This window comes from Meriones unguiculatus, chromosome X (assembly GCF_030254825.1).
Source record: "Meriones unguiculatus strain TT.TT164.6M chromosome X, Bangor_MerUng_6.1, whole genome shotgun sequence".
NCBI lineage: Eukaryota > Metazoa > Chordata > Mammalia > Rodentia > Muridae > Meriones > Meriones unguiculatus.
In genome coordinates this window covers 97,258,004-97,285,969 of record NC_083369.1, presented here as the reverse complement: position 1 = coordinate 97,285,969, position 27,966 = coordinate 97,258,004, and the positions used below count along the sequence as shown (strand labels likewise).

The 27,966-nt window shown below is 40.8% G+C and overlaps 2 pseudogenes; one reads left to right on the top strand and one right to left on the bottom strand.

Annotated features, from left to right (window-relative positions):
- Nucleotides 1–3,202, top strand: part of LOC132649890 (PHD finger protein 6-like) — a 55,399-nt pseudogene extending 52,197 nt beyond the window's left edge.
- LOC110542607 (RING finger protein 44-like) lies at nucleotides 1,071–19,532 on the bottom strand (annotated as a pseudogene).
- Between the last annotated feature and the right edge of the window lie 8,434 nt (nucleotides 19,533–27,966).

Genomic DNA, 27,966 nt, shown 5'->3' with positions numbered 1-27,966 from the left:
TGAATGAAGAAACCCAAATCCTGTAAGGGAACCAACCTCCTCTGCTAACGATGATGTAATTATATTCTCATCAACATTAGAAAGAAAGATTTTGAGATGCTTGTCTTTCGTCATTGTAGAGTATATTGTAAAACCCATAGTGGAAATGATGAATGAGACGAAGAAGATGAGGAAAGAGAGAGTGAAAGCTGGGGAAGAGTAGTGACTGATCAGCAACTAACCCAGCAGCAGCTTCATGGAAACTAGGTATGGAAGTTGATTTAATGAGCTCTGTTGTCAGAATACCATGCACGCTGAAACAGAATGACAATATTCAGCAGGAATTTTAATCCTATTGTATTGAGTTACGACTGTGGTGCCAGAATGCTGAGGATTGTATAGCCTCGCACAGTTGTATTTCTTTTCTTTAGCTTGTCAGTTTTAGAGCCATAAAAATAAGCTATCTACTTCATCAGTAAATATAGTTACAATGTGGAATCAATAAGAGATCCTTGTTCCTCAATAATGTTATGTTGATTATATCACCTTATGCTTCATATTTTATATTTTTATCATCTTTTAAACAGGTTCGTGGGACAGAGAGTTAGAGAACTGAGAATAAGAACATCTATAACCCTTATGCTTTTTCTTCCCACTCTTTTCTCAAATAAAAAGGGTTTGTAACTTTTTACTGCCCGACTCTTAGATCCTTCATTGAACTGCCTAAAAACACCCTGTTTGTTTTCTGAGCCTTCACCAGACGGCTGAATTTGACATATTGATAGTACGTAGCTGTAGTGTGCAGTTTCTGGGAAGCAATTGAAATTGAAACACTATTAACCTTGCATATACTGTCAGCAGTTAAAGCAGACCTTGAATGAGGTAAACTGTATTGCTGGACTGAACAAAGTTCTACTGTTTAGAGTGTTTAAGTTTATGTAGTAGGTCCATGCTCAAAGGAAACCGGAAGCAAGTTGCACTTCACCATGCAATCACGCCCCTGGTGGCAACACCTGGTAATTTGTGGGCTTTTTTTTTTTCATACTCAAGCAATGGAAATTACAAATGAAGAGAACCATTTAATCTTGGCTTCAACAGCACATCTTGAACATTTCTTCCAAGAAGTGTGCTGAAGCCATCCTGTGGTCCTTTTCGGAGTTGTTCTCACTGGCCAGCCTGGACTCTAGGCAACTGGTGATGACAAGCTCTGCGCTCCAGTGCATCTGCCAAAATTCTTTTGTACAAAGAATTTCTGGCAAAATAATGGAATCCTATCAAGATCAAAATAACCTTTGGCAACATCAGATTAAACCTCTTTGAGATTAAAGAGGTTACCAAAGTGCTAAGGACGTTGGACACCATGTCTGTAACCAGTTTCTCTCAAGTGCCCTGTGGTGAGGAATGCTTCACATATTGGCCCAATATATTTAAGAAGGTCTTAGTGCTAGCCGAGTTGGTTTTTTCTTTCTTTTTTTTTTTTTTTAAAGAAACCATCTTTGTGTAAAACAGTGTTTTTGATTTTGTGACCACTATTTTAAAAAACATTTAATGCTTTCAGTCATCACTTTGCTTACCTATTGAATAGGCTTTTGTGCCCTGCTTTCTTCTAGAACTGAAAAGTGTATTCTTAATCACCAGATTTTTAGAAAGGATTTCCACTGGCATCTCTTGCTAGTGACACACTTCCTCTTACCTGCTGAAGCACATTTATATACTTCTTTATGGTAAAACCAAAAAATTCAGTTGTGGTCTGCCTAATATTACCATAGCACCTCAGTATGAAAGATAGAGATACTGACTTTTGAATTATTACTTAACCAACCACAATTAATCATATTTGCAAGAATTAACATACTAACTTTTGACTGAACATTGATCTATTCTGCAGCTGGTAGAACAACAGTTTTAAATGTAACAGGTGGAAATTTACACTGTGCTTATTGACTGGGTTTTTAAGCTACTAGTTCCTTAAGAGCATGTTTGTTAAGGTATGTATTTACACATTTCCTTAAATCGAGGGAGTCAATGTTTGATTTAGTTTAATCATTTTAATTGTTATTTTAGAAGGAATCTAGCCTTAGTAGTGGAGTGCCTTGTACGTCTTCTCCTTTTGCTCTTAATATGCCAGGATGTGTATGTGATTTCATTTTCAAGGTTCACCATGACTTGAAGTGCAAGGACAGATCTGTTTGGTTACTAAGTGATGTGACTTTTTTCAAAGGATCTGTACCTTATTTCCTTATAATAGCTTGAAAAACATTACTTGTAAAAATCTTTGAATCACTATGTCTAGGTAATTTTTACATTGCGTGCTATAGAACTTACACACGGATAACTAGAGCTTCTTAATTTTTGGACAACTACTATAACAACTATTTTTTTAAGAAAAATTGTAGGTGCTAGGAATAATTATGGCCAGTCAATAATTATATAAAGGACTTCAATACTATAGTTGTCAATTGATGGATTTGGTATATTGTAAATATGTGACTTTATATGGGTTTCTTCAGCCCTTTCTCTGCCACTAGCAACCAGTAAAGCACTTTACCTTTTGGTTGGTTAGATAAGTGATTAACTACCTGTTTTCATCATTGTGTTGTGATTGGTAAATATGGCATGTGCATCATTTTCAAAAATACTGCCATTACTGTCTACTGAGTATTTTAGCCTGAAATTTTGATTCATCTTTTTCTTTATTTGTTTGTTCCTTTTTATCATTATAATATTAAACCATGTAATCTTTGCCAGTGTATATTGAAGATCATTCTGGAGAATTTCTTGCCTTACTAGAAATGTTAGTAAGAAATGTTCTGTAGAGTAGAAGGGTAGACTTGAGTTTCTATACTTTAATAAGAGCTCTTTGTTCCTGAAGGGAGGGGGAGTTTTACTTTCATCTCATTGTTTAAAAAACCTTCACCTGACATAAATTTCATTTCAAGTTTTCGAATTCGAAGTGGTACTTGCTTAGTGCACACTACTCAAGATACTAACAGAGTAACATGACCTGGAGATTTGCTTTTGGATCGAATCTACATACTTGAACAAATATATGACTCTCAAATATCTCAAAGCATAAGTGTTGTAGAGTGTTGTTGCTTTTTGAAAAAGCACCGAAGTTAGACAAAGGCACAGTTTTGTTTTAGCACACATTTAAGTTAATTGTAAAGATAAGGAGTGCGCCATGGGTCAAAAATCAAACCTTCCTCATGGTATGTATATTTTGTTCCTGTCATTGACTTTATTTTCAAAATTGTAGTTTGTAGTATTAGTTTTCTTTTAATGGTATATAAACCATTAAAAGAACATTTCTTTCTTGCATATACTATTTGTTCAATAAATGAGTTCTGAATTTCAGATCTGTGTCTTTTTTTTTTTTTTTTTTTTTGTTAAAGGGTTTATTTGATAACAGCAATAGCTCTGCGCTCTTTTCACCCCTGCTTTACTTCAAGGTGAAATACAAATACATGCTATGTTTAGTAGCTTGACAGCAGACAAATATGGGAGGAGGGCTAGACAGACAGCTTCAATTATATGTATTGACCAGCATAATCCTAGCAGTAGAGTTGTCTTGTATCTTGGGCCTTCTAATACATGGTTCAGATCCCCACACTTTAAACCAAGTCTAGTGACACCAGATCAGTATGTAACTCTAAAAATGAATACATCAAAATGCCTAGTACAGACTATCTGACAGGTAACAGGTCATTCAGCTATGCACTTCATAGACTTAGGTTACCACCTCTTCCACAGACTGCTTTGCTGCTGGAACTTTGCTCTTGTGTTGAGCTTGATCCTACCCAGGTCAGAAATCAAAAGTTTGATTTACGTACTTAGCCATACATATTTTCTAACCCTGCATTCTTATGGAGAGATGGCTAGAACATACAGTAGTGTGCTTTCCTACACATACTACCTACCGCTATCTGGCACATATGTGTATATATATGTATTTAACATTTATGATTCAGTGTCAACTAAATGACTATAAATATATGGAAATGAGTTATATAGTATTATTTAGCTAATTACAAATTCTTGCATCTACCGTTCTTCAGGCCATGTCCTTACCCTGGGCTGAACCCCCGGCACTTATTTTTTCCACTTTCAGTACATAGCAATTGCTAAAATTCATACCAAAGCCCTACTGTTTCTTAGCAAAATTACCAAATATACCAAAGCCCTACTCCTACTCTATTTATTTATAGATAAGGTGCCATATAGCACAGGCGATATAGTCAAGTATGACTGTGGTCTCCTGATTCTGCCTTCACCTCCTAGGTACTGCTATTACAGGTGTGCACAGCCATGCCAAGTTTACCTACTAAGTCCTTCTTTAAAAAACAAACAAACAAACAAACAAACAACAATGAAGTGTGTGTGTGTGGGGGGGGGGGACAGACAGAGAGCAAGAGAATATTGTAGTTCCCAAGGAGTCCAGAAGATGTTATCAGAGCTCCTGGAACTGCTGTTACATGTATGAGCCACCTGACGTAAGTGCTGGACACCAATGCCCATAAAATAAAAATAAATAAACTACGAAAAAAAAGAAAGAGAGAAAAAGAAGTTTGGAGTGTGGGGGCTAATCTTGGAAATAAGACCACTTACTAGATATTAAGAATGTTATTGTTGGAGCTGGAGACATAGCTCAGCACTTAAGAGTACTGTCTGCTCTTTAAGAGGTCCTGAGTTCAATTCCTGGAAACCACATGGTGGCTCACAGCTATCTACACTGGGATCTGATGCCTTCTTCTGGTATGAAGGTGCACATTCCGATAGAGCACTCATATACAAACATAAATAAATATATCTTTTTTAAAAGAGCATGATTGAAGCCAAAAATAATACTGTTATAACATGTATTCTGGGTTTCAAGATGTTCTCTTTTGGTTTCTATAAAGTGATTTATACAGAAGGGTGAAGTGTTACTGCACATTTTAGAAATCAGAACCATTTAAGGATTTTTTTTTCTTTTTTTACTTATAAAAATAATTTAGGGGCTGAAGAGATGGCTCAGCAGTTGAGTTTGTACACTGAGCAGGTGAAGTCTGCCTCTAATTCTAGTTCTAGGGGCTCTGGACCCATTGGTCATCTGTACTCATGCACACATACTCACATATAGATGTACACCTATGCATATAATTAAAAATATAAATAAATCTTTTACAAAAGTAGTCTGTAGGGGTCTAGAGAGATGGCTTAAGAGATAATGGTTGCTGCCCTTGCAGAAGGCCTAAGTTTAGTTCCTAGCACCCATGTTGGGTAGCTTACAACCACCTATAAGTCCAGCTCCAGGGAATTTCACTCCTCTTCGGGACTCCTCAGGCACTTTTATCCACACATGCACATACCCACACACAGACACATACTTTTTTAAAAGTAATTTAGGTCTGGAGAGATGGCTTACAGACAGACTTGGGTCAGTTCCCAGAACCCACATTATGTGGCTCACAACTGCCTGTAATTACAGTCCAAGGGAATCTGATGGCCTTGTCTTGCCTCTGCATTCATCCACAAATACAAGCATGCATACACACAGACACATCATTTAAAACAAAAAGTAATCGCTAGCTTTAAAATGGAGCAAAATCTCAATATATGCTGTAGTGGTGATGAACCTTGGAAAGAAACCAGACACAATAGGTCATGAATGGTATGACTCAACATGCATGAAATTCCCAGAGAGTCAAAGGTAAAAAAGAGGGGGCAGATTATTGATTATCAGGGGCTACAGAGATGGAGCATTGAAGGACTGTTAGTAGGTGTAAGGTTATCTTTTGGGAATGAAGAGCGTCTGAAATAAGATAATGGTTGGTGTTTTATGATCATACAAATATACTGGAGTTAAAATTGTACACTTTGTGTTTTAAAATTAGTTTTCTTTTTTTTGAGATTATAATAATTGCAACATTTTCCTCTTTGCTTTCCTTCCTATGTAACCTTGCTTCCTTTCAAATTCATGACCTCTTTTTTTTATTAATTGTTTTTATATAAAATTAGGTATATATATATATGTGTGTATATGTATGTATACATACACATACATATACATATATATATACATGTATATATATGTATACATACATACATATATATACATACATACACACACACACACACACACACACACACATATATATATATATATATATATATATACACACTCCTAATATACCTATTCAGTCTGTATAATGTATGTTTTCAGAGTTTACCATTTGGTATAGGATAACTGATTGGTATGGTTTTCCCTTGGAAGACTTTCTCCTGCCCTCAGATTCTACATTTCCCTATGGTTCTTTGTGTAGCGTTGAAGCCTCATGGGCTTTCCCTTCTTCCATGTTAGTATGTCTATTTTTATTCTTGTTCTGTATATGTTTGGGCAGTTATACTGTTGAGACTTTGTGTGTGTGGCTTGTCATTCCTAGAAGAAACAGTCTCACAGCAAACTCCCTGATCTTTTGGCTCTAAGAATTGTCTCCCTCGCACTTCTGAAATGATCTCTGAGCCTTTAGTTGTGAATTAATTAACATACTTGTTGGTGATTATTAATATTATTAATATTTATTAATGTGAATGAATAAGGGTAAATTGTAAACATTTCACAAGAACGTTATACAAACATTTCCCCATTTATGTCCAATAAAAGGCTCTTTTTCTTTCAATAATACAGTTATAGAAACTATTAGGATTTACATGTTCAATGTCCAGTCCATATGTATTTGGCAACTTACGTATTTTATTATCTATCCTGTCTTGACAAGTTTAGAGTTCTATACCTAAATTAACTTTTATTCTTATTGGTATTACCAATATGAAAACAATTTCTAAAATCCTAAACAACTTAAGTTTAATTGTGGAACTATAACTGTTTGGTCTTCAACCCCACCAGAGACTTGAGAAGGAATAAAATTAGTTATTGGAGTAAATAGGAAGTGCATGTTAGCAGCTTCCAAGCAATAAAAAATTGACAAAGACAGTTTGCTGCCTGAGCAATCACCCCAAACTCTGTATAACATGGGGGCATTATCTTCAGCCTTCTGGCTCAGTATATTTGCAAGACATATTTATGAAGCAGGACCTATTTAGGACATGCTTGTCCTGTGTTAGCAGATTTCGGCAGTTGACTTGCCCATTTTAGGTGAATTCTGTCTGTCATGAAATGAGGGCATTTTCTTTTTGCTCAGATGTCTTGTTTGCCACATCTGAAGCCATCTCCATATAGAGGTTTTTTGATGTTCATCATCTTCTTTGAGGTAGGCTGGGTGCTGCCAGGAGATGGCCTGTCTCATTGTCAACGAATCTTTAAAATAATAAAAACATTTTAATGCCATATTCTGTAGGTCTCTGAAGTTTTTTGAAGACTTAACTATCTTTATATAATCCACCTGTCTATAGAATCATATCTATCTTTTAAACCTAGTATGTATACTCCTGTGATAAATTAGACTAGTGTCTGACATGACTATGAGTTGGCTAACTAACAATTAACTTGCATTACCTAATATCTTAACATTATTTTCTCTCTGAATAAGAAAATTATCAACTTATAATCATCTCCCAATGACAATAAACAATCATAGCTCCAGAAAACAACCCACCACTGTTAAATGAAATGGGACGTCCTTCTCATGATTTTTTGCTAGCTGATATTTTTGGACACCCAGAAATCCTGTTAGGGGCTCACAGGAAATTGGAAAAATTGTTAATTAAGCAAGCATTAACCTTTGTGGTCCAGTCTTTGAATGTTGAGAAACTTTAGGCTTAATAGAAGTCCTCTTTGGAACAGTCTGAATTGCTGGACCAATTGAGATTAGGAGCTTTCCTCAAAGCACTTCTGGGAGCTGGCTTTGATGAGAACGAGCTATTGTGGCAGTTGAGGAAGGAACAAGCAGAATGCTGCAACATGCAAGATGCTGGAACAGATGTTTGGGCATCTCAGCATGCTGGAAGGATAAATTCTGTCAAGTTTGGTCCAGAGTCTCTGGTGTCCAGTTCTTTTGTTCTGCAGAGATATACTTTCTCACAAGCTTTGCACAGGCCTAAAGTCATAAATGTATGAGATACGCAGGATGAAACAAAACTGTAAACCAATTTTATCTATGCCAATTAAAAGAATGATATTAATAATTTTGAGGATATTGTAGCCAAGGATTTATTGGCCACATAGTGTTGAAGTTCTGGTAGAAGATATTTTTTATGTCTCGGTCAGTTTCCGAGTTGTTCACACGTGAAGGAATCAGCACTTTATGTTAACTCTTCTGTGATTTCTTGATTTCTCTCTTCTTGTGTGTGTCCATGATCTTCAAGTTGTTTTCCTCTGTCATATTTGATTTTTATTAGTTTTGAAGGCACCCATAATTTTGCTGCTCTGCAGGGGATCTGTCTAATCAGGAATCTGTGAGCTCCTACTTTCAGAACTGCAATTGCTTTGTTTTCAAGCAACAGAACTAAAAACTGCTCTGTAGTTTCACTTTCTATGCAAGTTCTTGCTAGATCACTGTAAATTTGGCTAACTTGCTATAAATTCTGCCCCACTTTGGTACACCATTTGTTAACAATTATTAATATTTATTATTGATTTATCTTTTACTTAAACAGTGTTTTTTCCTAAACCAGCTCTATACCCAAATCATCACTCAGAGAATAGAATTTATTTAACTAACCTAGAGCACAATGCTAGTCAATAATTACTCCATCCTAAGCCTCCAAGCCCACATAGCTTCCTGCCATTCAGATTTCCCATATTATACTTGCTTTCAAGTCATATCTTAGGTCTGGTTCATCTCTCCTGGTGTTTCCATGTCCTCTCCTCTCAGATCTCTCTTCGGATTACTTCTTTCTCCTCCCTTCCAGACCAGGATTTCCCACCCTACTCTCAGCATTGCTCAGCATTGGCTGGTTGTTTTATTGGCAAAACAGAGAACAAATGGTAGCATGCTCACACAAACTTGAGACAGGTGATGCTTAGAATCAACATCACAAAGCAACGTCCAGATTGAAACCAGACAGTGAGGCAGAGAAATCAGCATGTGAATGAACAAGGGTAAATTGTATACATTCCACAAGGACTTTATGCCAACACACACTTTAAAAGAAAGTACTTCCTGTTGTGAGTTTTACCTCAGTGTTTTACAAAACTAAAGATGGGAATGTTGTCACATGCTCATAATCGCTAGCACTTCTCCATTAGCTCAGGCCTCAGGAAGTAGAACGATTAGAAATTTCAGGACCAACCTCAGCTATGTAGTGAGCTTGAGGACAATTAGGGTACATGAACCAACTCCCTTTTTCTCACACACACATAAAACAACAACAACAAACCTAATATGTAGTCGTTACACAGATTTAAAATATAGAAATTTACATGAATCAGAATATGAAGTCTCTCTCTTCTCCTCAACCCAGTCCCCCAAAATATTGCATATCTATCCTTGTACATGATTTCATGCATATATAAAATACACTGTGTTACCACCCCCATGTGTGTTTGGGGCTATGTATGTTTTAAGTTGTAATAAGAATCCCCACCCAAAAATTTTATGCCATTTTTTAAGTTAATTTGTCTGTTTCTCTATTTTAGAAGGGTACTGGCAGCCATGATGGCTCACACCTACCTATAATTTTATCCCAGAACTTAGGAGGTTAAGACAAGAGGATTGTCATCAGTGTCAGGCTAGCCTGGTTACCTCCTGAGTCAGCTAGCCTGACTATAACATAAGACCCTATCTCAAAAAAGTGTTAAAATTAGTTTTAGGATTTGGAAGAGGGAGAAGCGTAGTACAGTTCTTTTTCCAAAATACTTTATGTGGGTTTTGGATTTTGCCATGAAGCCAAAGAGACTGTATCTTGGGTATCCAGGCACAGTGTTTAATGTGCAAAGGATTTAAAAGGCTTCATTTTGGCTGGGCATTTGGGAATCTGAAGCAAGGGGAATCAAGAGTTTATGGTCATTTTCAGCTACATAGCCTGTTCAAGGCCAACCTGGGCTACCATGAGACATTGTCCTCCCTACCCCCAACCTCAACACACACTGTTTCATTGTATATGTTTTACTAACATATAACAGAGGCGATGGCTGGTCATTTTCTTTCCTCTTGATTTCTAAGGAATAACAGATTTTGTGTCCTTGTCTAACACTTCCAGATAGGCTTGCATTTCCATATCCAGGATCATATTGCTTCACTTCCATGCACTTGACAAGGTGGTACTATGTTACTGAAGAACTCTCAGAGCCTTTTTTTCTGCTGTGTGATGTCTCTTAGCTCCAGTTATAACTGTGTTTAACAGCTGGTTGCTTTTGTGAAAAAGGAAAGCATCATTTGAACTTCTAACTTTTTAGCTGTTCGTTTTGGCATTGTGTAAATATAGTCTAAAACTAGCCAGGAAATGAACTTTTGTTTCATTTGCTAAAAATGATCTTTTTCATGTACAATTTCAATTTAGAAATATCTGCATGTCTGAAAAGAAATTATTAGTAAAAACAAAAAAAAACCAACAACAAACCCCACAAACCAACAGGGATCTATAGTCAGCATGAAAGTATCTAAATGAATGCAGCCAAGGGTGAATAAACACATGAAATTTCTTTCTAATTCCCAAAATTACATTTTCTGCTAATTGGCATTGTAACATTAGTAAAACATTTAAACATTGTTTCAAATATTAAACATTACCAAAATAAGTTTTGATGTTTTGCTCCAGCCTTTGATCATGTTTCTATTTATGTGATCATTATCAGTTTGTTAAATAATTAGGTAGGGGCAATAAAATAGAGTGACTTAATGAAAACACTTTTTGTAGTGTATGGCTTTAGTAGTCATGGAGACCACACTCACTTGCCTTTCAGATGTAGGCTAGACAATTGACTACATAGGCATTTTTTTTTCAAATATTCCTGATGTTTATGCCCCAATAGGCTTATGTTCTATATTTAATATTGATTTAGTTGCACCTGGAAGCAATGATTCTTTGGAACCTGGTTTCATTTGTTTTTGGTTAGAGAGCAAACACAGAAAATACATGATTTAGAAAATTACTAATCAGAGAGTTGGAGTGTATGTGTGTGTATGTGTGTGTGTGTGTGTGTGTGTGTGAGAGAGAGAGAGAGAGAATTAGTAGTGTTTGCATGCATGTGTGAGTGTACAGGCATGCACGTGTATGAACTGGCACATGTGGGTGTGTGCTCTCATTTTTCTTTGTTTTTTTAATTAATTATTTTATTCTTCACTTTATATTTCACTCATAGCCCCCTCCCTTCTCTCCTTCTGGTCCCATCTTCCCTTCCTCTTCCCCTTATCCCCCCTCCCCTACTCCTCAGAAAATGGGAACCCCAACCCACACAAGGACATCAAGTCGAATCAGGACTGAGGATATCTTCTTCCACAGTGGTTTGGCAAAGCAGTACTGTCAGGGGAGTGATCAAAAAGCAGGCAACAGAGTCCTTGTCAGAGATATTCCTCCAACCCCATTTGCCTTACAAGGTGACCCTCATGAAGACTAACCTGCCCATCAGGTACATCTGTGTAGGGGGCCTAGGTCCAATCCATGCATGGTCCTTGGTTGCTTCTTCAGTCTCTGTAAGTCACCCCCCCCCCCGCCGGTCCTAGGTTAGTTGGCTCTGTTGGTCTTTCTGTGAAGTTTTTGTCTCCTCCTGGTCTTTCTATCCTTCCTTTCGCTCTTCTACAAGACTCCCTAAGTTCTGCCCAATGTTTGCCTGTGGGTCTCAGCATCTCTTTGTATCCTTTGCTGGGTGGAGCCTCTCAGAGGAAAGCTATGCTAGGTTCATGTCTGCAAACATAGCAGAGTGTCATTAATATTATCAGGGGTTAGCTGTCTTCCATGGGGTGGGTCTCAGGGTGGGCCAGGCATTGGTTGGACATTCCTCAATCTCTGCTTTATCTTTATCCCTGTGCATCTTGTAGGCAGGGTAAATTTTGGGTTGAAGTTTTTGTGTGTGTGGGGTTGGTGTTCCCCTCTCTCCAGTAGGAGTCCTGGAAGGGTGCATGCTTTCTAAGACAACATATATGGAGGTTAGAAGACAACCTTGGGTGTAAATCCTCACCTTGTACCTTCTTTGCTGCTGCCTATACTGAGATAGTTGACCTGTGAGCTTGCAGGGATTCGCCTGTCCTTACTTCCTATCTTGCCATTGGAGCAATAGAATTACAGCATGCATTCCCAGATTTATAAATCTTGGAATTTGAACTTTGGCCCTTGTGCTTGCATCCAAGTGTTTAATCCACTAAGCAATCTCCCTAGGCTCCTGCAAACTGGAATTTTAACATTTTTGGTGGGGGGAGGGGAATAGGGACAGAGTATCACTCTGTAGTCCTGGCTGTCCTGGAACTTGCTAATGTTGACAGTGTCTAGGCCAGAGGAACTGCAGCCAGCATTGGCACTTATGTAGTACGGCTCACCAGTTAGCATGGCCCCTATGAGTGTACCTCAGAGAGGCAAAGATCTGGGGCAATTGTTCCTAGAGTGCCAGCTGCTAGGGCTTCTCATGATTGGTGCCATTGTGTTTTCCTTGTATTTAGCTTGGTATGATTATTGCCTCTCTGGGAAACTTACATAATAAAAGTGATGATTTCCCCAGGACAACGTCGTTTAGATAGATTAATGACTCAATTGAAGCTTCTGAAAATAGTTTAAAGACATAAGTGGCTAGGGCTTCTAATGAGGGATATACAGAAGAGTAGGAAAAATATTTGAACATAGCTTTTTGCAGTGAGAAGGCTGGTCTCAAACTCATGGAGATCTGCTTCCTTCTGCCTCTCCAAAAGCTGGAATTAAAGGCATGGATCCCTACAACAGGCTTAACTTTATTCATTTATTTGTTTGCTTGTTTATATTTCTCAGGACAGGGTTTCTCTCCGTAGCCATAGCTATCCTAGACACTCTTTGTAAACCAGGCTAGTGTCAACTTGGAGATCCACCTGCCTCTGCCTCCCAAGTGCTAGTATTAAGGGCCTTCAGCACCAGCACCCTGAGGCTTAAAGTTATTTTGAGTACAACATTTGTTTTTTCTAGGCATGTCTTAAAATAATTGCTCTTAAACATTTCAAGCTATTCTATGTACCTCCGATGACTTTGGGGAACTATCCAGAATGCTGTGGGTGTAAATATAAAATGCAAAAAATACTGAATAAAACAGGTAACACTTAAAGCTGGTGATATAGCTAATTTGGTAGGGTACTTGCCTAGCATCCACGAAGTCTCAGGTTTAATTCCCAGAACTGCATAAACCAGGCATGGTACTATGTGTCCATAATCCCAGCACTGAGAAGGTGAATGCAGGAAGATTAGAAGTTCAAGATTATCCTTTGCTACAGTTCCATGACTGTGATGGAAATGGCAAGTTGCCTCAAATATAATTATATTTGTGTGTGTGTGTGTGTGTGTGTATGTGTTGGTTGCTTGTTTTTTGTTTTGTTTTGTTTTTGTTTTTGAGACAGGGTTTCTCTGTTTAGCCCTGGCCATTCTGGAGTTTGGTTTGTAGACCAGGCTGCTGTCCTCAAACTCAGAGATCTACCAGGTGTTGAGATTAAAGGAAAATGCCACTACTGCTGGGCTTCAGAAAAACAGTTGTTTTTTTTTTTTGTTTGTTTGTCTTTTTTTTTTTAATAAAACATGTTGCCTGGGGGCTGGAGAGAGGACTTTAAACACACTTGATGCTCTTTCAGAGGACCTGAGTTCAGTTCCGAAATCTACATTAAGCAGGTCGGAACCACCTGTAACTCGGGATCCAAGGGCGCAGCTGTCCCCTCTACTGTCCACTGTGGGCATCTGTACACACATGGTGCACATACAGACAAGCAGGCATATGCACACATAAGATAAAAATATCTTTTTTTTAAAGCATGTTGCTTAGCATGTTGCAAATGATGCAAAAACAGAAGTCCTATGTTAGATGGTAGCGCTGAGAGAAAAGCCTGTGATTCTACACAGACTCTTGGCCTAACCTCTTACTTGCTGGCAGAGATTTAATAGGAATCTACCCCAAATCTGGTAGTTTGTTGGTAAAGGAAAGGTAATCCTGCCCAGATATAAGGGTGAGCAAACTACAGGCACAAAGGAGATGAAGGGGCAGGAGAAAAAGGTGAGTAATGGAAGCTGAAGCAAGGTGTTTCAGGAGAAATGGAGGTTTTTATGGAAAACGCTGCATGGTAAAAACAGCTCAAAACTTGAAGCCAGGTGAGGTGGCTCCTGCCCATAATCCCAACACTGAGGAAGCTGAGGGGATTGTCATGTGTTTGAGGCCAGCCTGGAATATATAGTTAGTGCCAGCCCACTTTGGCTACAGTGTGAAACCCTGAGTTAAAAGCAAGCAAAGACCAAAATTGAAGCCCTTGTGCGGTAGGCAAAATTCACAGGGTGGTCGGTAGCTTCCCACCCTGGGGCTGCACTTGGCCTATACCCACACCTCTTCTTTAGCAACCCAAGATGCCCACCTTCATCAAGCTGCAGGTACAGCATACACCAAACAGTGGAATTCGTTTCTCCTCCTCTAACTATCTGCTGAAATACCCCTTTTGCAGTCAGTTCCTACTCCAGTGTGTTTTGAGGTTTATTTGAGACTGAGAGACAGGCCTAATCTGAACTGTTTTGGGGGTGCATGCACAGTAAGGTAAACTATCCTAGAGTGAACTTTTAAGGAAGAACTTTTTTACCAACTTTTACCTATGCATAATTGGGTGTGCACATGAGTAAATTCACATGCACCATAGGAACAAACATGTACTGGGAGCAAAGGCATACATGATCTAACAAGCCTGTCAGTCAAAGCAGAGACCCATCTGTGATATACACCTGAGCAATGAAACAGACCTCCTGTTCTTCCTTCATCCCATAAAGGAAGGATCCAATTACCTGGTAAAGAAACAGTAAGGTAAATATAAACAATTAAAAAAAAGAAAGGTTTTATGGTCCAAAAAGCCTAGAACTGAATTTGAGTGTTGCCAGTTAGAATCTGGGCAGTGTTATGTTTCCTGTGCTCTCAGCCTTCTTGATCTCTGTGAATTAGAAGCCAGCCTGGTATACATAATGAGTTCCAGGACAGCCAGGGCTACACAGAGAAAACCTTGTGTCGAAAAACCAAAAAAGAAAGAAAGAAAGATAGAAAGAAAGAAACAAAGAAAACAAAAGGAATGCTCAATCCTGAATTATACCCCCAATTAAAAAAAAACCCTTTTATTGATTCTTTTTGAGTTTCACACCACCACCCCAGTCCCATTCATCTACCCATCCCCTTGTATTCAACCTCCACGCTTGAAACCTCCCTTTCAAAAAAAAAAAACCACACAAACAAAATAAACAAATCAAAAATAAGTATAGAAAACACCTCAGCAAACAGTCCTGGTGGCACACAACTTTAACCCCAGCTCTTGGGATGCAGAGGCAAGTGGATCTCTGTGAGTTTGAGGCCAGCCTGGTCTACAAAGTGAGTCCACGACAGGCAGGGCTGTTACACAGAGAAACTCTGTCTTGAAAAACAAACAAATGAACAAACAAAAAGAAAACATCTCATTAGGGAAGCTGTAGTGTGTCACAATGTGTCTCACAATATACCCATCTGTCCACACATCTTCACTAGTGAATGTTCATTGCAATGAGTCATTGCTTTGCTTCCAGGTCTCTGCACTTCTGTGACACCGTCAATATTGCATCCTCAATGGGACCCCTGGTTATCCTGTTGTTGCCCTGTGTCATGGAGATCCTGCATCTTTGGAACAGAAGGACTGGTTCTTTCACCCACCCCAAGAGTTCTCAGATGATATAGGTTTGGGGTTCTGCCAACTCAAAACCCTGGTACTGGGCCTGAGTGGAGGCTGATCTGCTCAGCCTGCTGGCTCTCCCTTATCTGCACCACCAGTGTGTGAGCTCTTAAGCACTGCTCTGGCTAGGCCACCCAATGCTGCCATTAGCAGGAGGCGAGGCCAGCTCTCCCTCTCTCACACCCTTAGGGCTGGCTCACCTGTGCTTTCACCATCAGGGCCAATTCTACTGTGTTACCCAGGTGAGGTGTTGGGCCACTCTCGGGATCTCAAGGCCAGCTCTCCTGTGCTCACATTCATGGCACCGGCTCACCCATGCCTCCTCTACCAGGGCCAGCTCTACCGTGTAACCAGGTGAGGTGCAGACCCCATTCTCCCAAGTGCTGCGGCTTGCAAGGGGTAGGGCCAGTTTGTTTTGTTTGTTTGTTTGTTTTTTGTTGTTGTTGTTTTGTTTGTTTGTTTTGCTTTTTTGAGACAGGGCTTATCTGTGTATTAACACTGGCTGTCTTGGAACTCACTTTGAGGCTGGCCTCAAAAACTCACAGAGATCTGCTTGCCTCTGCCTTCTGAGTGCTGGGATTAAAGGTGTGCACTCTCTTACATCCCCCTCCCCACATTTATGGGGGTTGGAGGGAGAGGAAGGTAGAGAAAAATGTAAGAATTGTACAAAAGAGAATACAGTCCTTAGAAAACACATATTCAGTGTTTAGGAACAAAGAGGGTATTTTTACAACTTTCCTGTCTTTTTAAATTTTTCAAAAAGTCGACTATACCAGCCAAAGCAGCAACTCTGCTCTGGGGAAATCTGAAGAGGGTGAAACCTAGGGGCAGCAAACCCCAGGAAAAGAAGAAATCCTGAGATGACCATTAGAATATTTAATTGGGAAACCCATGTCTGAGCTGGACTTGGTAGCTCACACCCTGGTCCCTGCTTCACAGTAGCTCTAATGCTGTTTTCCCTTCCTTTGACTCAGGCCAAGGCTACAGTTTATTATTAGAACTCTCAGGATCCTGTTATGCTTTCTCTCCTGGATGGTCTCTTTAAACCAGATTGGTTATTGAGGCTCTAGCTCAGTGGTATAGTGCTTCCCTAGCATCTTCAAGGCCCAGGATCACCCCCCTCCCCAAGCATCTCCCCAGATACCTGATATGGGTTTTTCCAGGCATGGTGGTTCATGCCTATAATCCCAGTATTTGAGATGTTGAGGCAGGAAGCTTGTTGACTGAAGCTTGGGCTTCATTGTGCGTTCCAGTACAGCTTGGGCTACACACAATTTAAGTTGGCAGTGGTGGCGCACACCTTTGATCCCTGTACTCAGGAGGCAGAGCAAATAGATCTCTGTAGTGGAAGTTTTGGTTTCTTTAAAAACTGTTACGTTATGTAAGCAGGTTGGTTTTTTTTTTTTTTTTTTTTTTTTTTTTTTAAACTCCCAAGTGTAGGATATTGGACTGCCTTAGTCTGTCCACAGCTGATAATTGCCAGGTGCAGCACAGAGAAGGGTGTGGTCTGTGCCAGCTGCAGTTAGTATAAATATGAGAGCCCAGAGAGAGAAGGCATGAGGGCTTTAAAGAGATGGATGGAGGAGGAAGAAGGCTGATTGTTCTTTCCACTGCTGATGTTTGCTGTTGCTGGACTGCTAGGTAGCCTGACAACTGAGATTGGAATTTTCCCAAAGAACCTGACACCATAACGGGCCGAAACTAAGTAAGACTAAGGAGGTGTATTTCCTCTTTCCCTTTAACCTTCTTTCTCTCCTCTCTAGGGAGGGGTGGTTAAAGGAGAGGTAGAGACTTTAAAAATAAAATATTTTTAAAAACAGTGCCTATAGAACTCCTTGACTTGGAAGCTAGCCTAGTCTACAGAGTGAGTTCCAGGATAGCCAAGGCTACACAAAGAAAGCCTGTCTCAAACACACACGTGTACACACACACACACACACACACACTTCAGCTGGGCATGTTGGATATCCTGTTTAGTATTGAATGTCAACTTGATACAACCTGGAATTACTTGAGTGTAGGAAGCCTCAACTGAAGAACTGCCTCATTCTATTTGGTCTGTGGCCATGCTGAGGAACTGTCTTAGTTGATGATTGATGTGGGAAGGATCATGGTGAGTTTGAGGCCAGTCTGATCTTCAAAGTGAGTTCAGGACAGCCAAGGCTACACAGAGAAAACCTATTTCAAACAAAACAAAACAAAACAAAACAAAACAAAACAAAACAAAACAAAACAGTAACAAAGAACTCCACGCAGGAGGGCTCAGAACTGGGACTTAGGAAATGGCCTTGGGCTGCTGTCTGCCCACACATCTGGCAGTACCACCCAGGCAGGGAAGGAACACTTCACTTCAGTCCAACCAACCAACTGACCCAGGGTGGGTACTCCTTGCCCATTGTGGAGGCTGAGGATCACACCACCCACCACACTTGGGGATTGGACTCCTGCCTCCCAGAGCCAGCAGGAAGAAGGACCCAAGGACAAGTAATAGGCCAGCTGAGTTGGGGACATTCAGGCAGCTCCTTGGTGGGCAGGCAGGCAGGTAGGTGCACAGGCAGACTGGGGAAGGAGTCTTTGGAGCTTGGCAATAGCAGGGGTTTATTGCAGGGACTTCTCTAGGGCTGACCCTGGCACCAGCTCTAGAGTTGCTGATGGAAATGCTGCAACAGGCCTGGGTCCCTCCTTTACAGTTTTCCCTGGGCCCACTCCCTGCCTTCCCCTACTTATTTCCAGAGCATTGGGCAGGGTTCTTGTGGGTGGCTGCGGAGCCTCACTTTAGCCTCCCTGGGCACCTCAGAGGCATAGGCCCTGCAAATGGGACAGGTGTGGTTGACCTTCAATTACTTGTCAAAACATTTGGCATGGAACTCCTGGTTGCAGGGGAGGATTTAGAGCAGCTGCTACACCTCAAAGTCACTGAAAGCACACAGAGTCTGCTCAGACTGATGGCTATCAGGGTTAAAGCAGTATGATGGCAGTTGTTCTAGGTCTGCTTTTCTGAGGCCTCCCAACCACTGAGCCAGGTTCAGGAGAGTCTCACAATTCTCCATCTCCATGCCATCCACTTCCAGATCCAGACTGATAGTGAGGCCCACGGTGGTTGGTGACATTGGCAGCATCGAAAGGAATTAGGAGCCAAGCATGGTGGCATATGCCTTTAATGTCAGCACTTGGGTAGGTAGAGGCAGGCAGATATCAGTGAATGTGAGACCAGCCTGGTCTACAAAGCGAGTCCAGGACAGCCAAGGCTATCACACAGAAAAACCCTGTAAAGAGAAAAGAAAAGAAAAGAAAAGAAAAGGAGAGGAGGGGAGGGGAAGAGAGGGGAGGGGAGGGGAGGAGAGGCGAGGAGAGGAGAGGAAAGGAAAGGAAAGGAAAGGAAAAGAAAGGAAAGGAAAGGAAAAGAAAGGAAAGGAAAAGAAAGGAAGTAGGGTAGGAAGCTTGGGTAATGAGATGATGGTGGTGGTGGGGGTGGCAATTGCAATGGCTATTGTAGCTTGTATCTTTGTGGGCTCAGTCTTTGTGCCATCATATGTGAATATGGTACACCAAAGGACAGCTCCTGGTGCAGTGGGTCATGGATAGGTAGTGAAGGGACATTGCGGGTGACAAGGCTGGGCCAGTGACTGAGGTGGAGTAAGTGAAGCTCCCTAAGGGGAGCTGGCCCTCTTGAAGATACATATCATTATCCAGCTGCTACAGGGACATATGTGGGTTCTGCGTTTGCAGAGATACAAACTTCCCAAGCGCTGCCCTGTGGTTTGGTTGGGGTGGTGGGGCCATCGGCAGTCCCTAATCCCGAGGCCCTGAAATCATCTTGTCAGTTTTACACAACTGTTAGCAGAATCAACTTACCCTGAAAAGGCTGCTTCTGCTACAGTCCTCTCTAGCAAGTCTCTGAGACTGTTCTGTCATTCCTTCTAGAAGACCCACTCTCTAGGCCAAGATGAACAGAACTTAATATAGCTTGGTGTGGTGGTGCATACCTATAATCCTAGCACTTAGAAGGCTGATGCAGGAGGATTTGGGGTTTGAGTCCAGTCTGTATAACTTAGTCAGACCTTATCTAAAACAACTGAAGTAATAGAAAAACTCTTCGGTGATGAAAAATAGTATGCAATAATAGGAGTGTTCTGCATGTGCACAGTCCACTATAGAACCATTAGCAGCACCTGAAATGCTGCTAACAGTGCCTTTTCCCTGGAGTCTCTTGCTGGGAATGGAAAATCCCCTTTTCTATTGCCACCCTTTTAAAAACAGTCCCCCACAGTTCTGATGACTTGTCTCATAGCTGAGTCTACATCCAGTGCATTTCCTGGATGTTTTCTTCTCTTCTATACAATTGTTGTTAGTATTGCAAGCAAGGCAGAAAGAAACAAAGAGGTCTTCTCTCCCCAGTTCTGACCCCAACTGTAAATAAACCTTTTCCCCTTTACCAGTTCTCATTTTCTTCTGGTTTGTTATGGCTGCATGCTATTGATTCACATTTCTGTCTCCTGTAACAGTAGGACCAGGAACCATTTTTTCTTAATTTAAATTTTTTATTCATGGGGCTGGAGCTATGGTTCAGTAGTTAAGACCATTTGCTGTCCTTATAGAGGACCTAGGTTCAGTTCCTAGCATCCACATCATGACTCACAACCATCCATAGGCGTGTATGTGGTAAACATACATGCAGGCAAAATACTCATATACATACATATATACGTCTAAATGAAATTTATCATTATTACAGTATATGTGTGTAAGTATGTGTGCATGTGTGAGTGTGTATATCTGTGTGCATGAGTCTGTATCTGAGAGTGTGTGAGTATGTGAATATGAGTATGTATTTGTGCGTGTGTATGTGTGCATACGTGTGCTCACGTGTGTGCAACATGGCACCTGTGTGCATGTCAGAGAACAATTTTCAGGGGCTGCTTCTCTCCTTTCACTATAGGTTTTTGGCATTGAACTGAGGTCATCAGGCTTGTTTGGTGAGGACTTTTACCACTGAGCTATCACAGAGGCTCTGCATTTCAAATTGAATTTTAATTAATTTAGACCTATATTTATGAAATTGTCACCTGCAGTTTGTGTCTTCTATACTGGATGGTATGGTCCTATCTCATTTGCAGCAGGGACTTTAGGCAATAGTGAAGGAAAAATAGAGGCCCCCTGTGAAATGACCAAATCATTATGGCTCATTTATTAATAATGGGCAAATGCAGGAATTCTCTGGAGGACAGAGCAGGAGGTGGAGCCACCGGCAAGTACTTAGCCGATGAAAACCATAGTTAAGAACATAGTTTGAAGGGCTGGAGAAATGTCTCAGAGGTTAAGAATACTGGTTGCTCTTCCAAAGTTTCTGAGTTCAATTCCCAGCAACCACATGGTGGCTCACAACCATCTATAATGAGATCTGGTGCCCTCTGCTGGCGTGCAGGGGTAATGCAGTCAGAATACTATATAAATAATAAATAAATATATTTTTAAAAAATAACATAGATTGAAGAAACAAGTTATGAAGAAAGGAGTGTTATACAAACTTTCAAAATGTGAAAATCCATCCTTTTCACACACACATAACTTTTTCTCAGTTTGCCGTTTTGTGCTTTACAGACAACAAAGGGATTTTGAGTATAGGAAGAAAATCTTTAGAGGTGAACTTTTTTTAATAGTCATCTTGTAAGCTATTTACATGTGCATTTGAATTCCTGCCCGGCAGGAAAAGATGTCATTTCATTGCAAAAATGCTTTACCTATATAAAAGTAAAGTAATGTGAGTCATACCTCTTTCTCATTTTGATACATCTGGTAGGGAACTGAAAAGATGGCTCAGCAGTCAAGACCACTGTCTGCTCTTCCAGAGGATATGGGTTCACTTCCTAGCAACCACACGGTGGCAAAATTGTCTGTAACTCCAGTTCTGGAGGACCTGATGTCCCCTTCTGGCCTCTGTGGGAACCAAGTGCCCATATGGTACGTAGACATGCATGTAGGCAAAATATATACACACAAAAAATAATAATAAAAACACATTTTGTTACTTTTTTTTAGCTCTGTACCCTATTTTTTTATTTAACTTTTATTAATTACACTTTATTCATTTTGTATCCCCCCATAAACTCCTCCCTCCTCCCCTCCCGCTCCCACCCTCCCCTCCTTTCTGCATGCATGCCCCTCCCCATGTCCACTGTTTGGGGAGGTTCTCCTCTCCTTCTTTCTGATCTTAGTCTATCAGTTCTCATCAGAAGTGGCTGCATTGTCAGGGTTCTAGGTTATCTCCATGAATAGTCCTTGGCTGGAGTATGAGTCTCTGGGAAGTTCCCTGTGTTCAAATTTTCTTGTTCTGTTGCTACATTTTGTTGCTTTTATGCACGTGTGAGTGCATGTGGGTGTGCATGTGTCACTGGACAGATGTGGGGATCAGAGAACAGGTTATGGGACTTGTTCTCTCCCTCCACTACGTGGGGCCGAGGACAGAACATAAGTTACCAGGCTTGGTGGAAAATTCCCTTACCAGATGAGCCCTTAGCCCTTCTTTCTCTTTCATTTAACTTTTCAATTAAATTTTCTTTATGCTAGTATTTGTGACCCTGCACAAAAATCTAGTCAAAATGGATAAAAGGCCTTAATATAAAATCCTAATCACTGAAACTACTCAAGGAAAACATTAGGTAAAAACTAAGATATGGGGAAGAACTTTCTGGAAAGGGTTCTAATAACACAGTAAACAATGTGAAGTAATTAAAAGCCTTCTGCATTGCAAGGGAAACTTTCAGCAGAGGCAAGAGACAGCCTACAGAACGGGTGAAAATCTTTGCCAGCTACACATCAAAAAGCTAATATATGAAACATAAAGAATGCTTCTCTCTATGTCTTCACAGCTTTCTCTATACTGTGAATCCAAAACATAAAAGCCTATTTTTGCATACATTAAGAATATATGAGGGCTGGAGAGATGGCACAGTGGTTAAGAGCACTGACTGCTCTTCTGGAGGTCCTGAGTTCAACTCCCAGCAACCATGTATAAGGAATCTGATTCTCTCTTCTGGTATGCATGAAAACAGACCATTCATATAAATAAATAAATAAATAAATAGATCTTTAAAAAAAAGAATATATGAGCCAGCACAGTGGTGCATGACTTAATCCCAGCACTTGGGGAGGCAAACTTTCTGAGTTTGAGGCCAGCCAGTCTAAAAAGTGAGTCCAGGATGGCCAAGGCTACACAGAGAAACCCTGTCTCAAAAAACAAACAAAAAATATGATATAGGGCTGGCAAGATGACTCAAGAGGTTAAGAACACAAACTGATCTTGAAGAAGACCCAAGTTTGGTTCTCAGTGATCACATTAGGCAGCACAGCTGTCTGTATCTCCAGCCCATGGGAATCTGACTCCTCTGGTCTTCTTACATAAATGTAATTAAAACTAAAAACAATTGGGGGGGGGGAGCAGCCCTACCAGGCCACAGAGGAAGATAATGCAGCCAGTCCTGATAAGACCTGATAGACTAGGATCAGCTGGAAAGGGACTATCATTGGACTGGTGGAGAGGCATAGGAGAAGAAGTGGGAAGGAGGGTGGGATTGGAACGGGATGGGGGAGGGAGCTACAGCTGGTATACAAAGTTGAATAAACTGTAATAAATAATAATAAAAAACTGCCAAATTAAAAAAAAAACAAAAAAGGGAGAGAGAAAAAGAATATATGGATATACCTAAGTGATGGTGTACACCACTGCCACTAATTGTTTGTTTGTTTGTTTTTCGAGACAGGGTTTCTCTGTGTAGCCTTGGCTGTCTTGGACTCACTTTGTAGACCAGGCTGACCTCGAACTCACAGAGATATACCTGCCTCTTCATCTCTGAGTGTTGGGATTAGAGGCCACCACTCCCCTGCTACTAGGTGTGGTGGTGGGGAACATGCCGGTAATGCCAGCACTCAGTGAGGCAGAGGCAGGAGAATCTCTGTTAATTCTTAGGGCAACCTGGTATATGAGGCCAATGAGTCAAGGATAGCCAAAGCTACACAGAGAAACCCTGTCTTGAAGAACAAAACAACAACAACAAAAGTTACATGAGCCAGGTTTGGTAGCTCACAACTGTACTTCTAGCAAACAGAAGGGGGATCACTGCAAATCTGAAGCTATCGTTACATAGGAGGTCCTAGGCTACACAGCAAGACTTTGTCTCAATAGTCATGTTATCATAACTAACATTTCTTTTTTTAAAATTCTTTATTAATTACACATTATTCACTTTGTATTCCCCTTGTAGTTCCCTCCCTTCTCCCGTCCCAATCCCTCCCTTCCTCCACCCTCTGCATGCATGCCCCTCCCCAAGTCCACTGGTAGGGGAGGTCTTCTTCTCCTTCCTTCTGATCCTAGTCTATCAGGTCTCATCAGGACTGGCTGCATTGTCTTCCTCTGTGGCCTGGTAAGGCTGCTTCCCCCTCAGGGGGAGGTAATTAAAGAACAGGCCAATCAGTTCATGTCAGAGACAGCCCCTGTTCCCATTACTATGGAACCCACCTGGACACTGAACTGCCATGGGCTACATCTGTGCAGAGGTCCTAGGTTAAACCCATGAATGGCCCTTGGTTGGATTATCAGTCTCAGGAAAGACCCCTGTGCTCAGATTTTTGGTTCTGTTGCTCTCCTTGTGGAATTCCTGTCCTCTCCAGATCCTATTATTTCTCACTTCTTTCATAAGATTCCCTGCACTCTGCCCAAAGGTTGGCCATAAGTCTCAGCATCTGCATTGATAGTCTGCAGGGCAGAGCCTTTCAGAGGTCCTCTGTGGCAGGATCCTGACTTGTTCCCTGTTTTCTCCTTCTTCTGATGTCCTTCTTCTTTGCCTTTCAGGATGGGGATTGACCGTTTTAGTTAGGGTCCTCTCTCTTGATTAGTTTCTTTAGATGTACATATTTTAGCGGGTTTGTCCTATGTTGTATGTCTATATGAGTGAGTATATACCGTGTGTGTCTTTTTGCTTCTGGGACAACTCATTCAGGATGATCCTTTCCAGGTCCCACCATTTACCTGCAAATTTCATGATTTCCTTATTTTTCATTGCGGAGTAATATTCCATTGTATTGATGTACCACAATTTCTGCATCCATTCTTCAGTTGAGGGGCATCTGGGTTGTTTCCAGCTTCTGGCTATTATAAATAAAGCTGCTATAAACATGGTTGAGCAGATGTCCTTATTGCATACTTGAGCCTCTCTTGGATATATGCCCAGGAGTGGTATGGCTGGATCTTGAGGAAGCACTATTCCCAGTTGTCTAAGGAAGTGCCAGATTGATTTACAGAGTGGTTGTACAAGTTTACATTCTTATTATGGTAGTGATAAAGTTGGAACCCAGGACCTTGCACATGTTCATAACTTAACCCTCAAACTCATAGTTATTTATGCTTACCATCCCATCCCATGTTTCTCTTTTTGCTTGTGATGCAACAACATTTGGGTCCTGAGATGAAAAAGCAAGGCTTTGGTAAGAGTAGTAAACTAGGAGAGCTATAAAGATGGGTGGAACATGAGATACCATAACTGGAGTTCATCACATTCTACATTCTTTTTAAAAATTTTTTAATATTAGTTACAGTTTATTAACTTTGTATCCCAGCTGTATCCTGCTCTCTCATTCCCTCCCAATCCCATCCTCCCTCTCTCATCTTCTCCCTACCCCTTTCCAAGTCAACTGATGGGGAGGACCTCTTTCCTTTTCATCTGACCCTAGCTTATCAGGTATCTTCAGGCCTGGCTACAAAGTTCTTCTCTGTGGCCTAGCAGAGCTGTTCCTCCCTCCGGTGGGGGGGAGGTCAGAGAGCCAGCCATTGAGTTCATGTCAGAAATAGTCCCTGTTCCCCTTTCTAGGGTACCCACTTGAATACTGAGCTACCATGGGCTACATCTGAGCAGGGGTTTTAGGTTATATCCATACATGGTCCTTGGTTGGAGATACAGTCTCGAAAAAGACCCCTGTGCCCAGATATGTTTGGTCCTTGTGGAGCTCCTGTCCTCTTCTCCTTCTTTCATATGATTCCCTGTACTATGCCAAAGGTTTGGTTATGAGTCTCAGTATCTGCTTTGATACACTGCTAGGTAGAGGCTTTCAGAGGCCCTCTGTGGTAGGTTCCCGTCCTGTTACTTGTTTTGTCCTACATCCAATGTCCATCCCATTTGTCTTTCTAAGTGAAGGTTGATCATCTTACCCCGGGTCCTCTTTCTTGTTTATCTTCTTTAGGTGTATGGATTTCAGTATGTTTATCCTATCTTATAGGTGTAGTACCCACTTATAAATGAGTATATACTGTGTGTATCTTTGTCCTTCTGGGATACCTCACTCAGAGTGATCTTTTCTAGATCCTACCATTTGCCTGCAAATTTCATGATTTCCTTGTTTTTTAATTGCTGAGTAGAATTCCATTGTGTAAAAGTACCACAATTTCTGTATCCATTCCTCTGTTGATGGACATCAGGGTTGTTTCCAGCTTCTGGCTATTATGCATAAAGCTCCTACAAATATGGTTGAGCAAATGTCTTTGTTGTGTGCTTGAGCATCTTTTGGATATATGCCTAGGAGTGGTATAGCTGGATAAATATGTTTCAAAAATGCATATGAATGTTTTGCCTGCATGTATGTTTGTGTACCATATGTATGTAAAGTGTTCTTTGTGGGCAGAAGAGAGCATTGGATCCCCTAGAACTTAAGTTACAGATGATTGTGAGCCACAGTGCAGATTTTGGGAATCAAATCTGGGTCTACTGTAAGAGCAGCCAGTGTTCTTAACCACTGAGCCACCTCTCAATCTTCATAGTCTGTACTTTTACTCAACTTTACAAAGGATACTTTTGTGGCCAGATATGTGAAAAAAAATTCCACATACCTACAGAGTCTACAAAAGGTAACATCTGGATGTCCTGTAACTGGAAAAAGTAACTGAATTCACTAGTTTCAGAGGTTAGAGATAACATCAGTAACTACAGGATGGAGATAGTATCAGAGACTACAAGTTGAGGGATCTGTCTTACAAGACTTCTTTCCACTTCAGATGGAAATTCCAAGTACCAGGCTGTGACCTGTACTCTTGACCAACCAACCATTAAGCAGAGGTTCTCATGATTCAGTTATGGCTAGGACAGTTCACGTAGTCCAGGAAATGGACACTTAATGCTTAGCAGTTTACTCTAAAGGCTATTACAAAAGGTGCAGATAAACATCCAGGTAAATGAGAAGTAGAGTGGGGTATGGGTTTGGCCATAGAGTGCTCATGCTCTGTCTAGTTACACCATGTGTAGACTATGGGTTCAGCATCCCAGAAAAGCACAACATCTTATTATTCAAGATTTTTTGAGATTGTGATATAATTGCACTTCTCTTTTCAAACCTTCCCAAATACACTTCCAAGTCTCCTTCAAATTCATGGCCTCCTTTTTCACCAGTTGTTATTGATGGTGTGTGTGTGTGTGTGTATGTGTGTGTGTGTGTTACCTCCAGTCTATATAACGTTGCTACTTGACTTTTTTTGTTTTGACAAAAAAGACAGGGTTTCTTTGTGTGGCTGTGGCTTTGTAGACCAGGGCTGACCTAGAACTCACAGAGATCTGCCTGCCTGTCTCCTTGCATGCTGGGATTATAGGTGTGTGCCACGTCTTCTGGCTTGTATAATGTTACTTGCATTTATATTTTCAGGGCTGACCATTTGGCACAGGGAAAACAGTTGGTGGGCTCTTCCCTAGGGAAGATCACCTCTCCTGCTCCCAGCTTTCCTCAGTTTCCTATATTCCTTTTTATCAAGATGAGGCCTGATGTGATTTTCCCCCATCCACTTTGGCATGTCCATTGGTGTCACCCTTGTATAGCTCATGTATAGGCAGTCAGGCTGGTAAGACTTATGGGTCCAGCTTTTGTTATTACTAGGAAACACAATCACAGCAAACTCCCTGATCAAGACTCCAAGTTCAAGACTCTTTTATGGAGTTATATTTCCTGACATCCCATATGTCATGTGAGGGACTCAAATTCCAAACCTCTAATCACTTAGCTGTCCTGTGACAGGCTCCAAGGTTACCTCAGATCTATATGTAAATCTCTTATTAACATCCGCACCTGGAATCAAATGGCACTGGAGGTGTAGCTCAGTGGCCTGTCTAGCATGTATGAGGTTTTATTCTCCATGACCACACAAAAGAAAATGAACTTACAGCATTTGGCAGTGAGCCCCACA